Raw genomic sequence first — 16,273 nt, forward strand, 5'->3', positions numbered from 1 at the left:
TCAGGCATGACTTGCCCTTGGTGAATCCATGCTGACTGTTCCTGATCACTTTCCTCTCCTCTAAGTGCTTCAGAATTGATTCCTTGAGGACCTGCTCCATGATTTTTCCAGGGACTGAGGTGAGGCTGACTGGTCTGTAGTTCCCAGGATCCTCCTTCTTCCCTTTTTTAAAGATGGGCACTACATTAGCCTTTTTCCAGTCGTCTGGGACTTCCCCCGATCGCCATGAGTTTTCAAAGACAATGGCCAATGGCTCTGCAATCACATCCGCCAACTCCTTTAGCACTCTCGGATGCAACGCATCCGGCCCCATGGACTTGTGCACGTCCAGCTTTTCCAAATAGTCCCGAACCACTTCTTTCTCCACAGAGGGCTGGTCACCTCCTCCCCATGCTGTGCTGCCCAGTGCAGTAGTCTGGGAGCTGACCTTGTTCGTGAAGACAGAGGCAAAAAAAGCATTGAGTACGTTAGCTTTTTCCACATCCTCTGTCACTAGGTTGCCTCCCTCATTCAGTAAGGGGCCCACGCTTTCCTTGACTTTCTTCTTGTTGCTAATCAGAGGGGAGGATTAAAGGTGTCTCCAGTGGTAATAAATGCTCACATGACAGATGCAATGGAAGTGCATAGTGTTATCATAAAGCTAAAAATAAGTTGCAAAGGTAAGAATACATGTCATCCTGGTGGTGGTATTTCTCCCTTAGCTGAGGAAAGATGATGGAATTATTTTTCACCAAGGGCTATATTGTGCCATCAGTTTTTAAGCAGAACCCTCCATTTAAGTCAGTTGGGAATCTGTTGACATAACCTGGATCATTTACTTTGCCTCACTCCCATAATAAACCTCCTTACTGGACATTATTGCCATATTAGGTAGAGTGATAGAGCCAGAAAAGACCAAAGCTCAAAGAGCATGCTGTATGTTGTCAGATAAAACATTTTTCTTTATTGCCTTGAGTCTGTTTTTCCTGTTTCTCATTTGTAAATACTCGGCGTGGGGTAGGAAAAGTTTTCTTTCTTTCTAGTGAAATCCCATATACCTAATGCGAAGCTGGTATGGGGATTTTTTTTATAATTTGTAAAATACCAGATCAAATCATCTGTGGAAAAGAATTATGCTGTGTGCAGACCTTTGATCCAGTCATTATCTGCAAACATTGGAGAACAGATGTCCCTCATTTGAATGATGTTTTCTTGTTTCTCTTTGTTAAGAGTACTTTTGGCAGAGTGGTTAACATGAATTCTATCCAATTTCACTGTGGGGTGCATTGTTCCAGGAGTTGGGTGTTTAGTCATATGACACCCATTTTAGTCGAGAGATGACTCCTAATACAATGAGTTTGTCATGGCTGATTAGCTACTTCCTGCCTGTTCGTAGCAAAGAAAATATATTGCAAATGGCAAAGGAAAATTACCAGCACAATATGAACTCAGGAATATTAACATCTATTTTATTAATCATTTATATCACATCTTGCAATACATCACAGCATTAGCGCATATGTCACTAAAAATATATATATATTAAATATGTATAAATATATATTAAAAGGTTCCTGGGAGCCAAAATACCTAACAATAATTCTTTTCTTCATTCTGTCCCTAGGCATTGGGAACCCCAGAAATACCTCTACCAAGCAAAATGTTTCACATTCCCATACCTGGTGAGTCTTCCCCTCACCAGCCCAGGAAAGAAGGCAATGCTTTAAGGGCATAGTGTTCCCTCAATGGTTATCCCTTTGTCCCTCTTCTATTTGTAAGCCCTCTTAAAAACCCAACCCATTTCTTTCATGAACGCTTCCTACATTGATCTTCTGGACCATTATTATTTGTGTGGCAGTAGCAATCAAATATGACAAACAGAAAGAAAATAGTGAGATGGTCATGTGTGATATAATGGGGTCTCTGCACTGACTCACACCTCAACTGCTGCCCTTGGTCTCTATTAGGACCTGATGTACAAATCCTTCAGTGGCAAGTCTGTGCAAAAAGTGAACAGGCGTTCCATGCGTGCTGGGTTTGCAGGATCTGGACTGTAAGTAGGGTGACCAGATGTCCCGATTTTATAGGGACAGTACCGATATTTGGGGCTTTTTCTTATATAGGCCCTTATTACCCCCACCCCCTGTCCCGATTTTTCACACTTGCTATCTGGTTAGGGTGTGTAAGCTCTTTGGCTCTTGCTGTATTCAATAAACTACCATGTTTATTGACAAGGGGATTGATTCATCATTGTCCTAAGGTCCCCTTTTTCCCAAGCTAGCTGGGACAAAGGGGCTGCAGTGCAAGCATAAACCCTGGCCCTCCCGCAGGCACCGTGAGACCAATATATCCAGGTACAGAATGTCTTCTCTAGTTCTGCATCACCTCTGCAGTAGTTCTGGGCAGAGGGGACATTGTGGAATAGGCCAGAGGAGGGAGGGAACAGATTTGGGGGAGGGAGGGCTAGAGGGACATGGTCAGTCCAGACCTGTGGCATGGTGATTCTGCACTTGTGCAAAGCCCCATAGGGCTCAGTAAAGCAGAAGCACAAGTTAATACTGCCCTGAAGGCTGTCTTAGTCTGAGCTGGGGGGGGCCACATCATCCCCCATAGCCCCTGCATAGAGGAGTCCGTCAGCCCACTGAATACAGCTCAGCGTGGTCAGAATTACCGTGGAATCAAACAGCAAGTGTGAATAACGATGTTTCCTGCTTTCCTCCCCCTGTGCGTCTCACAAAACAGATTTGTACAAACAGGAGGTTGATAAAAGAGCAGGTGTTTCTCATATAGAACTCACACCTGATCTTTGTATTGGCTTTTAACTAAGCTTCTCTATACTTACTGGATAAAAAAGGGTGTCAGAAAGGATGAATTGCCATGATTCATTAATCAAGGTGGTAGGTTTAATGAGGCTGTGCCAGCTCACTGCTTTTATTTAATTGCTCTGTATTTTATCATTATTACTGTACTTTTTGCACCACAGTGAGTGCAACAACAGGTGAACAAACATTGATTTTGCATGGCAGGCTGCTAAAGAGTGGAATTGAACTTTGCCCCTTTATTTGTTTATTACACCAGGGAAGATAGGCCTGCCACTCCTTCTGTCTGGAGCTTGCCCAAACTGCCCCGTATCTGATCACTTGACGCGTGGAGGCAGAGAAAGCGGGCCAGATTCTCCAGAAGTTGAGTCATTATGAGAAAAAGATATGGGTTAAATAGGTTCAGGTATTTCCTCTTCTCTCCCCAAATGGCTAGTGATGGTATTTGGGGGCAAGGATTGGAGTAAGGGGGAGCAGAGCTAAAAGCAGAGTGAGAGCTCCCCTACCTTGTTTGAGGGATCAGTGTTCCCATGGAGACCCCTCCCGCCCCAATCTCCTGGATTAGTGAGGGGAGGACTCACCAGGCCGTGAATGTGACACACTTTGCCTGGCTGAGGCCTTTCCAGGGCTCCCACTGTTCCTGGCAGCGGATGGAGAAGCAGCAGCATGTGAACGGTGTCTCGGCGAGGAGTTTTCCTCTGCAAGTGACTCCACTCCACGTGCACGTCAGCAGTGTCAAAAGACCAGCCCTGCCCACACGCCACCTGATTGATTTGGGGATATCGCTGCCCAGATAACAGGAACGGGATTAATATCCTACCTGAGTGTGCATTATCTCTGCGGTCAATTCCTGCCTCTTCAAAGGCTGTGAAAAGGAACCAAGAGTTTGGGCCTTGTGAGAGGCAGAGTTCCTTAACCCCAGGCATGGGTCTTGGGATTTGGAGACTGCCCAGGAGCATAATTTCAGAAAAAAATCTTGTGGGGGAGGGAGGAGCTGGAGTGGGAAAGTTCTGTCAGCATATAGGCCATTTTATGTGAAATTATATTATATCCTGCAAAGACAGAGGCGGTGGAGCATACTGACCTATTAAAAGTCAGGTGGTGGAGGGCAAACCAAGGTCCTTCTACTGCCTAACGTATCTCACTGTCAGGAAGTCTTTTCTTAGATCCTCATTTTCCCTTTCTTAATTTCATACCACTACTACTAGCTATACAGTCAGACCCAGACCCTAAACTGGTGAAAATCAGCATAGTTCCATTGTAACCAGCTACACCAATTTATATCATCTGAAGTTCTGATCCTCAGATTTTGATATTCAATAATGGAAGAAAATAAATATTTAGTAGAAGTACATAACAATTTGATAGTTTTGGGGTCAAAGAAGATATTTTGCAGTTTTCTTGAATGTGGCAGTGGCTCTTTAAATCAGCACCGTCCACATACTCCTTCCCTAGGACAAAATGTCTTTGTCTGTGTGCATTATTCATATTACGATTAAAATTCCTGCATAGCCATTCGAAAAAGGCAAGTGCATGTTGCTGGCAACATGGGACTGTCTGCAACTCAAAATGTGATTGTTAATCATGCTGGATATTAATAACAACATCTTTTTCTGGGTGGAACATTTGATTTTTTATAAATAACCATCATGACTGGTTGTAAGCATTGATTGCTGCCTGTGATAGCGAGAGTACTGTAGTCATACAATAAACCTAGACTAGGGCCATATTTTCTAAAGAGCTGAGCAGGCTGGGTACTGGCCTTTTTAAAAAACCTGGCTCTTATTTAGATGTCTAAATGGGAGCTGGGTCTTTTGAAAATCTGGTCCTGGAGGTGGGTGCTGAACACCTGAAAATGTGGCCCATAGGGGTCTGATTTTCAGTGATGCTGAGCATCCATAACTCTCACGGACTTCTGCGGGATTTGTAGGTGCTCAGACCTTCTGAAAGTCGAGCCCATACTACATGTAAGAACAGCAACATCTTAAAGTAAACCTCTGGGGGAAACTGTCCCCAGTATCCCAGTCAGAAGAAGAAAAAGATGCTTCCTTTTTTGTAGAAGAACTTATTATTAGTGATTAAACCAAGGGACTGGTCATAAGGACTTGTGGGTTCTATTTCTGTATCAACCACTCATTGAGTAATAACCTCCCTTTGCTTCATTTTCCTCATCTGTAAACTGAGATGAGATTACTGAGGTAGTATTTCCCTACCTCACAAAGGTGTTGTGAGGGTGTTTGTAAAGTGCTTTCAGATTCACAGATCTAGGAGTGCCCAGTATTAGAATTATTTATGCACATCTTACACCTGGAAAATGGTGTCCTCCTACAAGAAAACTAAATTTTTTTTTTAAGAAGCGAGAGCGATCAAGTGAATAGTAGGTAAATGACATTTGGTTTCAGGTTTGGGGATTAGCTAGAAACCTTAGTGCATTTTGCACATTGTAAGATGAGCTATTGCCAGCAGGAGAGTGAGTTTGTGTGTGTGGTTTTTGGAGGGGGGTGTGTGTGTGGGGGGGGTGGCGGTGGTGAGAAAACCTGGATTAGTGCTGGAAATGACCCACCTTGATTATCATGCGCATTATAAAGAGAGGTTTCAAAGAGGGATGGGCTATTACCAGCAGGAGAGTGAGTTTGTATGTGTGTCTGTGGGGGGGGCGGGGGGAAGGGTGAGAAAACCTGGATTTGTGCTGGAAATGGCCCTCCCTTGATGATCACTTTAGATAAGCTGTTACGAGCAGGACAGTGGGGTGGGAGGAAGTTTTGTTTCATGGTCTCTGTGTGTATATAATGTCTTCTGCAGTTTCCACAATATGCTATGCATCCGATGAAGTGAGCTGTAGCTCACGAAAGCTCATGCTCAAATAAACTGGTTAGTCTCTAAGGTGCCACAAGTCCTCCTTTTCTTTTTTCTTTTTACGAATACAGACTAACACGGCTGTTACTCTGAAACCTGTCATTAGTGCATTTTGATTCTCATCACCAAAGTCAGTTTGCCGGCTTACAACTGCTTGTACCGTAGAGCCCTGTAGAACTAGTATAAGTGCAGGTGGTAGGGGAACATGGGTGGCAACATGTCACTGTAGGGTGGCCAGATAGGCTCCACCCAAACTCAGACTCAGATTTAGTCTGCCCAACACTGACCCATCTGAATGATCTTTCACCAACCCCTTTACCCAGTCCTAGTAATGAGTCTCCTCAACATCAGCCTGAAGAGTATCTGACAGCCCCCTTCTCATCCAAGTATGCTCTGGGGTCTGAGAGAGAAAGAAGTCCTCTCCAAAGCCAAGCCTCAATGTAATGGGCCAATGCAGTGCAATGGCCAGAGCTGTGGTGGGTTTCAGTCAGGTTTTACCAGTCAAAACACTTGCAAAGTCAGGGAAGGGTGGAACCAGAGTGGATTCCTTGGCCCTAAAGACAAGGCTCATGTTTAGGATCCATGTTTAGGATCATGTTTAGGATTCTTAGGCCTGGTCTGCACTAGAAAATTAGGTTGGTTTAACTACGTTGGTCAGGGATGTGAAAAATCTGAGCGCCACAGTTAAACCAGCCTAAGTACCCATGTAGACAGCGCTAGGTCAACAGAAGAATTCTTCTGGCAACCAAGCTACTTCCTCTTGTGGATCTAGATTACCTACGTGGATGAGCGAATTCCTCCCACCCGCATAGGTAGTGTCTACACTAAGTGCTACAGCAGTGCAGCTGGGTCACTGTAGCGTTTTCAGTGTAGACAAGCCTTTTGTCTTGTTGCTCATGTCCAGCACTGAAATACATACAGTCAGCAGATGGGAAATTGTGTTAGAGCCTGAATCTGCGTGATGTTAAAGTCCCCCAGCTGCCACTGATTTCAATGGGAATCAAAGGGACCACTCAGCACCCCCAGGAGGTGCTCAGCAACTTGCCCTTATGTGTCTTCCCAGGAATACCACCAGCTGCATGCTACCACCCAAGGACTTTCATACCCAGGGGATAGAATTCACAGGGAGCGCTTGCTCCACACCCCAGATTTGTATTTGCTCCCCAACACTCTATCCCACAAGCTACAGCTTCTATGATACAATGTAACTCACTGTGGTTGGCCCTGCTTAATGATCAACTATCATGTGTTATTTAACCTGTCACAGCATCTACCAGGGAAAGAGGAAGGGCATATGGTAAGAAACAGAGTCTGTAACTTTAAATTAAGGACAGGATATCTGCCCCTCAGTGAGGGTGGAATGTGAGCCCCCATCAAGTGAAACGGAGCAGAACCTATGATTTTCCCCTCCCAGTTTTAGAGGAAGATGGAGACACTGGATTTTTCCCAGAAATTGTTTGCATTGTTTCATTAGTGCAACACCCCTCTCCCACATGGCAGAAACTCCCCTGGGCCTCGACATAGAAGATACACCAGGCAGCAAAAGGAGCAGCTAAAGAACGTTTTATCCTCTTTTTCAAGATCCTGAGCACTTTTAGCCAAACTGAGCCGAGGGAACTTTTGCAGAGGCAAGAAGGGCGTTCGGATATTTCCTTCCAGTAATTTGCCACTGCAAAACCCTATCAGTAACTTCCGATTCTTGACACGTCTCTTGTAAAGTTAAAGAAACAAGGTCGGTGAGGTAACAGCTTTTACTGGATCAGCTTCAATGGAAGATATTGAATTTAGCCGTCTCATAAAGTTGAAAGTCAGGTGATCTGCAGACTACCTTCCCTGTATTGATGCCAGCACCACAACCTATAGTATAGCACCCCCTTACGTCATGCCCTTGGTATTGGAACAGTGCTAAGCCAGAGAGAAAACACCCTTTACTGAGCCACCAGGATCACCTTCTTCAGCACAGCACCTCCTAATGCCAGAACTAATCTAGAGGGATGCATGCACCACCTGCATGCCCTGAAGCATGTGGTGTTCCTTACACATCACCTTTTCCAAACTCTGTCCACACTGACCGTACTTAGCTTCTGGGCTCTGATGAGTGCGCAGTGCAAGGTGGTGTTGTCATAGGCTCAGTCCTGCCCCTGTATGTACGAACACGTGCAAGCTGCCTACCATGTAAGACCAGTTCCTGTACCTGCAAGCCCAAATGGAGGACTTGGATTGCCAAGCCACATGGAGATGTGTGTGATTCAGGGTCCCCTGGACAGCATCTAGCCCAAGGGCTTGATTTACTGACATGCTGAGTGCCCAGAGTTCCGAGTGAAGGAGCGGGATGTGCACACTCCTCTGACTGTCAGCAGCACTTAGTTAATACGTAAGAGGACAAACAAAGGGCTTGATCCAGTAAGTTGCTGGGCACCTGAATTACCACAGAAGTCAATGGGAACTGAATGAACTCAGCACCTTCCAGGTGCACCTCACAGGACTGGACCCAGTGGGATCAAATGAGGCGTCCCATGACAGTGTTAAAATATTCCCACCCACCCCCTACCCCCATCCAATACAAAGAAAGCCTGGGAGAACAGGAGTCTGTCTGAAATGCTCTGCACAGACAGCTTCTTCTGTAACTACGTCTCACATGAGCCAGTAGCCCAGAGAATAAAGAGGGTGCCATCTCTGCAGATTGGATCAGGGAAACATTATTTCATTGGCAGGGGACAAGGTCTAAATTGCAACAATTCTCTCTCCCTATTTCAAACCCCTCACTCCTTCTTAACTAAGCCTGGGTTTGACTCTACAGAGCATTCCCTTTAATTCTCTCAGCCTCCTTGCCCAATAGGATGGAAGTCAATGGCCTGTCTGCCATGCATGTGACACCACCATCACCATTCTCAAAATAGCCCCCAGATGACAACTCAGCACCAAGTGTGGGGGAGAGGCACAGGTTGCTGTTTGGGCTTCTGTGAGACCATGGCGCATTGAGAAGAGAAGTTATTTTAAGGCACACAAAGGTTTATGCTGTGAAATTGAAGTAGGCTCCCACTGGGCTTGGAACTCATCCAGCCCTGCCCAGCAGCCATTTTCATCACTGGCTAAACTCAATTTTCTCTCTGTCTCCTCCCCCCTCCCTCACCACCAGTCCTCTCAGTCCCTCTTATATATATATATATAATATAGTAATATATCAACTATTTATTTATTTAGGAAGTTTTAACAGGTTTACAAATCCTTGTGTAAATATCCGAAACAAAACAATAAACATTACAAGAGTGAGCTGCTATATTTTTTGCTTACATCATGGACAATAAAATCGATCCTGAAAATATAATAGCTATGATTATTTATTTGTATTGTGGCTAACAACCCCATTCATAGGCCAGGGCCCCCACTGTGGTAGGTGCTGCACATGCGTGGAACAGAAAAAGACAGTCCCTTGCCCAGCGGAGTATTATCAATACAAATGGCCGAGAACACCTGAACTTGTCTGGAAAAAGGAAGTTACAGTTGGTCGGAAAGCCTCATGCAGCGTGTCCTGATGCATAAATCTCTGCATCTGGTCATTTCCAAATTGTGCCCCATGCAAAGGAAAGGAAAGGAGCAAGAGGAGGCTGGGAAGTGTGGAACCTACATCAAAATAGGACAATGTGTACCCTCCCCATGGCTGTTCCCCAGAGTGGTCATGGGTCTGGAGAGACCATGCTCCCTCAAACAGGAAGGCCTTGTCTTCACTAGGAAGAAAGGAGGCATTTTTACCCTATGTTAGCTAACATGGTCACTAACAATTAAAAACATAGTGTAGACAAAGCAGTTATTTGGTTGAGGTAAATACTAGTGTTTACCTCAGTGGTCCCCAAACTTTTTATCTTGCCCCCCTTCCCCCTGTCTGTGCCCCCGCCCACACTGGGGATAGGAGTGGGGTGACGGCTCCGGGTGCGGATACGGACAGAGTTATGGGGCCCGAGGCTCTGCACGTCGGAACAAAGGATCTGTAGGGCAGGTATAAGGCCCCTCCCGATCTGAATAGCCCCCAGTTGAGGGGACCCTTACACCAGGTAAAGTGCCAGCTCCTCCAATTCTAAGTCACCCCTGCAACAGCTCCAAGACAGGGATGTTCCAGCATGGAGCGAGGGCAGATGATGGGTGGCCAGAGGAACGGGGGGCAGATCTCTGGCCAGGGCATGCCTAGGACTCAGAGATTCTGTGTCTCTGCAAAACCCAATAGGAGCCATTGCAGCATGGGCACAAATTAGGGTAGCACTGAGGGGCTGCTTCAGTCTGCATGGGGGCAACGCTATGCCCCACAACCCCTGAACAGAGGAGGTGCCAGCTCTATCTTCTCCATCCCTGCACTGGTTCTATTTGCGCCCCTCCTTCCTGGATCTGGGCAGACATTGATGATGATGTTAGTGTACAAGCAAGGGAGTAAATAAACATCCATATTGCATCTCCAGCTGCTTTAAATGCCAAGCTAGTGTGTGTGTGTGTGTGTGTGTGTGTGTGTGGGAGGGGGAGGGGTTATTTGCCAAATAGAAAAGGCCAAAACCAATAAGGAAAGAGAAAATACTTTTGACCTCCTCCGAGAGTGCTACAAACAATACCGAAAATGAGAAAGTAGTGCCCAACTGTCCCTTTAGCTCTATCAATATGTCATGAGTCAGCAATGCAAGCCAGTCTAACAGCTGATGGCCAGAGCAAACAGGCCAAGAGACAGGGAGGGGAATGAAGAATTGTTATTATTGTTGTTTGTATTGTGTTAGCACTTAAGAGTCCAATTCACAGACCAAAGTGCTAGGCGCTGTACAAACAGAAGAAAAGGACACTCTCTGTCCCAATAGCTTACAATCTAAGCTGTAATTGTTATTGTTATTTATTATTTGTATTACCATAGCGCCTACAAGCTCCAGTCACAGACCAGGACAGCAATGTGTGAGGCACTCCCATTCCTGTAGAGTTTCAAGAATAATTTTTACACTTACTTTAAAAATCAAAATGTGTCATTGATTATTTTCAACGTTGAACATAAGAAATATTTTAAATGATTTTTAGTCATCTTAATCACCAAGTAGGATGTTACAAATATTTAATTTTTAAAATAATTTTAAATATTTCTTGTTTCAAAACCAGAAAACAACGAACAATAATTTTCAATCAAATTACAAAAAAGTAAATCTCTTGAAAAAAAAAAACAATGTTAAAAAAGGCATTTTGTTGGACAAAAAGAATTTTCATTCAACATTTTTTTACCATCTTTTTACCATAGAAAGAAACACAGGAATTGGACTAGAAGACCTCTTAAGGTCCCTTCCAATCTTATGGTTCTATAATTCCATGGTTCTAGGAAAGAAAGAATAGAGAAACCAGGGTAAGTCACATCAGTGTAAGTCAGTGCTTAATATGTGCCAGGACTGATCACCAGCACCTCTAGGCTTGGCAGTTCATAGGCCTGGCACCTCTGGACTTGCTGCATCAGTTATGAATGTAAAAAAATTGCTTGAATCTTGGCACTTCTTTCATTACAAATTAAGCACTGGCATAAGTCCTGTATTAAAACAGTGCAATATAACTACACTAGGGTTCCACTAAAAATCAAAACTGCCTTGAAATCCAAAATGTAAGTCTAGTCAAGAAGCAGATTTTGATGGGTCATTTTATTGCATCAGTAAGTACTGTATTGGGCGGCTCTGATGGGATTTTGTTATCTTGACAGCCAGGGAGGAACTTTTGTACCAAAGAAGACTCAATAGCACCATCTGATGGTTATATGAAAAACAGCAACTGCAAATTAAAAACCAAGATTTTTCTCCTAAGGTTAGCGGGAGGTGGGGTGAGAAAAGCTGCTTTGAATATTTTCAGCCAGTTCATTGTTTTGTCCCAGGCATTGAACAGGGCAGTGGGTGTGATGGGAGGGGGAGTGCATGGTGGAGAGTTATGGTGGGAAGTCAGGAAGGTGCCTGTGGGACAGTGGGAGGATTTTGGTAACTTGGGGAAGGCAAAGAAGGGGTCTTAGTTCTCTCCTGCTGCAGCACAGCAGGGCTAGGGGCATCTCTGAAGAAGGTTTACAGAAAGCAGGGGTCAGGAGGGGAGGAAAACAGGCATTGTAAAGCCAACTTGGCGAACAACTCTGAAAAAATGGGCTGGTCAGGACCCTACTCAAGGGGGAGAAAGAGCAGCATGAAACCAACATGTCCGGCTGGGTAGCAGCCAGGGATACCTACCCTGGGCCAGGTTCTCCTGACTTCAGCTAGCCTGCTGCTGTCAGTTTCACCAGTCAACTGGCCGATGGCTCTTTCAGGCTGCCTAGTCAAAGCCTGCAGGAGCGCGTGCTGCAAAGTACTGTTTGTTTTTTAAATCAACAGGGACATTCGTTATTTTCGGGGCCACATGATCACCCTCACCTTATTGGAAGGGTGATCATCAGGCCCTCAGTAGACACACTGCGGCTGGCCTTTCGGAGCAGCTGGAGAGGGGGAATTGGCAGTCTGGGTGCTCTATGCTCTTGTGTGACTTAGTTTCAGGCAGTGACCAATATGTGTTTTATTCTCTAGCAAATTCACAGAATATTTTGACTCCTCTCCCTGTACGTGTTTTACTGTGTTTACTCCACCTGTAGTTCTGAGTGTTAGCAACCTGGCTCTTTGTAGTCTCCTTCTTGATAATTCATAGCTACGAAGCATTATAATTATGAGGGGTTAGCCTAAAAGTGATCCTCACACCTTACCATGCTACAGGGTTAAATCTAACAGAAGGATCAGAGGGAAAAAGCCTTTGCCCAGTGTAATTTATTCAGCCAAATGAAGGAGTCTGGTGGGATTGTAATTATATTTACATTACCTCACAGAGAAAACCCAGTGAGGTTTGGGCTAGAAAAGGCCGGTTAGGATATTATTCTAGTTGAAAACAAGCATTGAGAGTTTTCTCTAGGTTGGAATATGGGAGGATAGGAATCACCCTAGTCTGGCTCAGAGCAGTGGCCCCTCTAGGCCAGTTCCCTGTCTCCAGCAGTGGCCATTACCAGCTGCTTCAGAGGAAGATACAAGAAACCCTGCAGTAGGTAGTTATGGGATTATCATGTGTATTGTGGTTTTGCTCAGAGGCCCCAGTCAGGGATCAGGTCTCCATTGTGTTAGGTGCTGTACACCCACATAGCAAAATAATGATCTCTTCCCCAAAAGGGTTTACAGTTTTAACATGTCCCCACTTAAGGGGAAATAATGACTATAGCAATAACACCACTAAACATTTGGTGTCTATGGAAGTTGTCTGTGTACAAGTTACTATGACAAAAGGAAACACTTTTAATATCCTGGAATTCACTCCTTCTTGTGGTTTCCCAGAGGCCGTTTAGAATTCCATGCATTTGTTCTGAGTGCTCCTTAATATGGCTGCTGTCAGGAGCATATTTATTTTCCGGGTGGAGCTAGTAGACGCAGGGGAAGATTTTACCTGTCCGTTGTTGGCAACAAGTGTTTGTGCTAATATCTGCAGCCTCTAGTTATTAATTTATAAAAGTCTGCCCAGGCTCTGAAAGTCTTTGAGGGCTTGTGTGCAGGGCCAGGCAACAAATCATTGCATAAAACAAAGGTAAGAAGCCCAAAGCTAAGGAGACTCTGGAAATACAATTGACTTAGTTCCCCAGCACAGTAAAAGTATGAAGGAGTAAACTCCATCTAGAGAGGAGAGGAGGACCTGTAGTTAAGACACTAGGCTGGGACTCAACAGTTCAATTCCTAGCTATTTCCACAGGTTTCCTGTGTGATCTTGGGCTAGTCACTCGCTCCCTCTGTTCCCCATCTGTAATATGGAGATAAGAAAACTTCCTCTCTCCAAACTTATCTCTATTTAGAGGACAAGCTCTTCAAGTCCAGGGCAGTCTTCTTATGTGTTTATACCGCACCTACTACAATGGGCCCTTTTGACACTGCACCTCATATTCTTCACAGTGATATTATTATGAGAGGTTTATGGCATAATTATGATGCATTTTGTACAAGATAAGTCATGTGAGATGGTAACTGTGCCTTTGTGGGTCACAACTGAGAATACCAAATTCAGGACAAACTGCTGAGAAATAAGGCAGCTACACCCCAAAACTGGCGGTTATTCTTCCATAAGATATACCAAACCAGCAACAAAAGTAAACTTCTGTCTCACCACACTGGCTAACAAGAAGTCATAAAAGCAGTTTCCTTAAGTATTCCAGTCCTTGTATCAACCCCCAAAAACACTGGATTTAAAGGTGAGTAGTTCTTTACAACCAGTCTCATCAAATAAAAGGACCAGCCACATACCCAAGTCAATATATAACTCAGATCTTACCCCAAAAATCACACTGATGCCAAATCTTTAGTATCTAAAATCTAAAAGTTTATTTATAAAAAGAAAAAAAGGTGAGAGTTAAAATTAGTTAAAGGACTCAAATACACACAGTAATTGCAAAGTTCTTCGTTCAGGCATGTAGCAGTGATGGAATAAGTCAAGTCTCTGGCTGCTTCCAAATCATTGGAAGGACCTCAGTCCATTGGTTAGAATGCTCCCATTAGTATAAGTCCATAGTCCAGAAGTTTGAGCAGGAAAGAGGCAAAATAGAGGTGTTTCCAGGGCCTTTTGTAGCTTCTTCCATGTGGAGGGAAACCCATTGCTTCAAACAAAGCCCTCAGCACAGCTAGTGGAAAATCACAGGTGACCAGATAGTGTTTCGAGTCACATGGGCAAGTCCCATGTCCATGCATGATTCCGTTTGGACACAGTAGAAGCCATTACCTATACCTCAAACAGAACGTTTACAGGACAGTCCATTCCAGATAGATGGGCGTCTTCCATGGTCCATTGTCAGTTCAGTGTTGCTTGATGAGCCACTTAATTTGAATAAAAAAAAGGAGGACTTGTGGCACCTTAGAGACTAACAAATTTATTTGAGCATAAGCTTTCGTGAGCTACAGCTCACCTCATCAGATGCAACTGTAGCTCACGAAAGCTTATGCTCAAATAAATTTGTTAGTCTCTAAGGTGCCACAAGTACTCCTTTTCTTTTTGCGAATACAGACTAACAAGGCTGCTACTCTGAAACCTGTCATTAATTTGAATAGTCCTTCCAAGACGTACAGGCTAAATACCTTGTGGGTGTTACCCCAGGAGCAAACATTTGAAATCCAGGTATAGAGCCAATACTTATAACTTCAAATACAAAAATGATACATGCATACAGATAGCATAATCATATTCAGCAAATCATAACCTTTCCATAGACATCTTGCATGCCACATTTTGTACAAGATTTGTTGCAAATATAAAACAGTGGTTGCAACAATGATCTGTACCGTCATATTTTAATCAGATAACGTCAGAGGTATCATTGGAAAAGTTATGATTTTCTGAATATGATTATCCTATTTGTATGTATGTGTCATTTTTGTATCTGAAGTTATGAATATTGACTATGTATCTGTATTTCAAATGTAGTTACACCTGGGTAACGCCCACTAGACAAGATGCTGTCAGTCTAGATAGCTGGTTGGGAATGAACCATTAGGGAAAACAATAGGCCTTAGGAGAAGCTGATCTCCCACCTGGTCAGCTTTCCTGAGAACACTCCAGACAGCCTGTGAGTGATGGCTGCTATGACCAGGCCACATGATGCTGGTCTCCATCTTGGGATGTCAGTATTTTTCCATAGATTGGTCTGGGAACCAAGCTTTGGAACAAAGTGTTCCTGCCATATGCAAAAGCTATATAAGACAGGAAGTGACATCATCTGTGGTTCTTCATTCCCACGCAAGATGACTCCTGGAAACACCTGAGGAACAAAGACTGAACTGGGGGAAGTGCTGGACCCAGGCTAAAGGGATTTCTAGCCTATTTATGAAACACCTGGAGATTCCAAACTGTAACCTTAAGAATCTGCAGCCTGCTTGTATCATCTCTTAAGGTCAGAATCTGCTAATTCATATCCAATCTATCTAGTATATTAAGCTTAGTTTGCATTTTTTGTTTATTTGCTAGGTAATCTGCTTTGATCTGTTTGCTATCCCTTATAATCACTTAAAATCTATCTTTTGTAGTTAAGAAACTTGTTTTTGCTTTAATCTAAACCAGTGAGTTTTGACTGGAGTGCTTGGGGAAAATCTCTGCTTGGTTACCACAAGTGTGTATTGTTTTCTTCACATTGAGGGAGTGACGGACCAGGTATTAAACCCATATACTGGCCAGATTTGACCAGGGCAGGACGGTGCTGCTCTGGGCCCACAGGGTGGGAAGCTGGTGCTTAGAGAGCCTGTGTATAACTACAGCTGGGTGTGTCCCTACCTGTATGAATGCTGGTTACTCCTGAAGGCATTCTGTACCAAAAAATTAAAAATTCTGCACACAATATTTTAAAATTCTGCAAATGTTATTTGTCAAATAAATGTGGAGGCTCCAGCATGGCACTGGGGAGCACAGGCCACTGGCTGCACAGAGGTGGGAGATCACTGTGCAGCTCCCATTCCCCCAGTCAGGGTGCACCCAATCCTGAGACAGCTCAAGGACAGGGCCTGACCCAGAAACACCATATTGGCAGCTTCCCCACCCTGAGAGAGGATGCAGCATGTGCTGCCACCCCTCCTCTCCCTGGGCTAGTGCAA

This window comes from Natator depressus, chromosome 6 (assembly GCF_965152275.1).
Source record: "Natator depressus isolate rNatDep1 chromosome 6, rNatDep2.hap1, whole genome shotgun sequence".
NCBI lineage: Eukaryota > Metazoa > Chordata > Testudines > Cheloniidae > Natator > Natator depressus.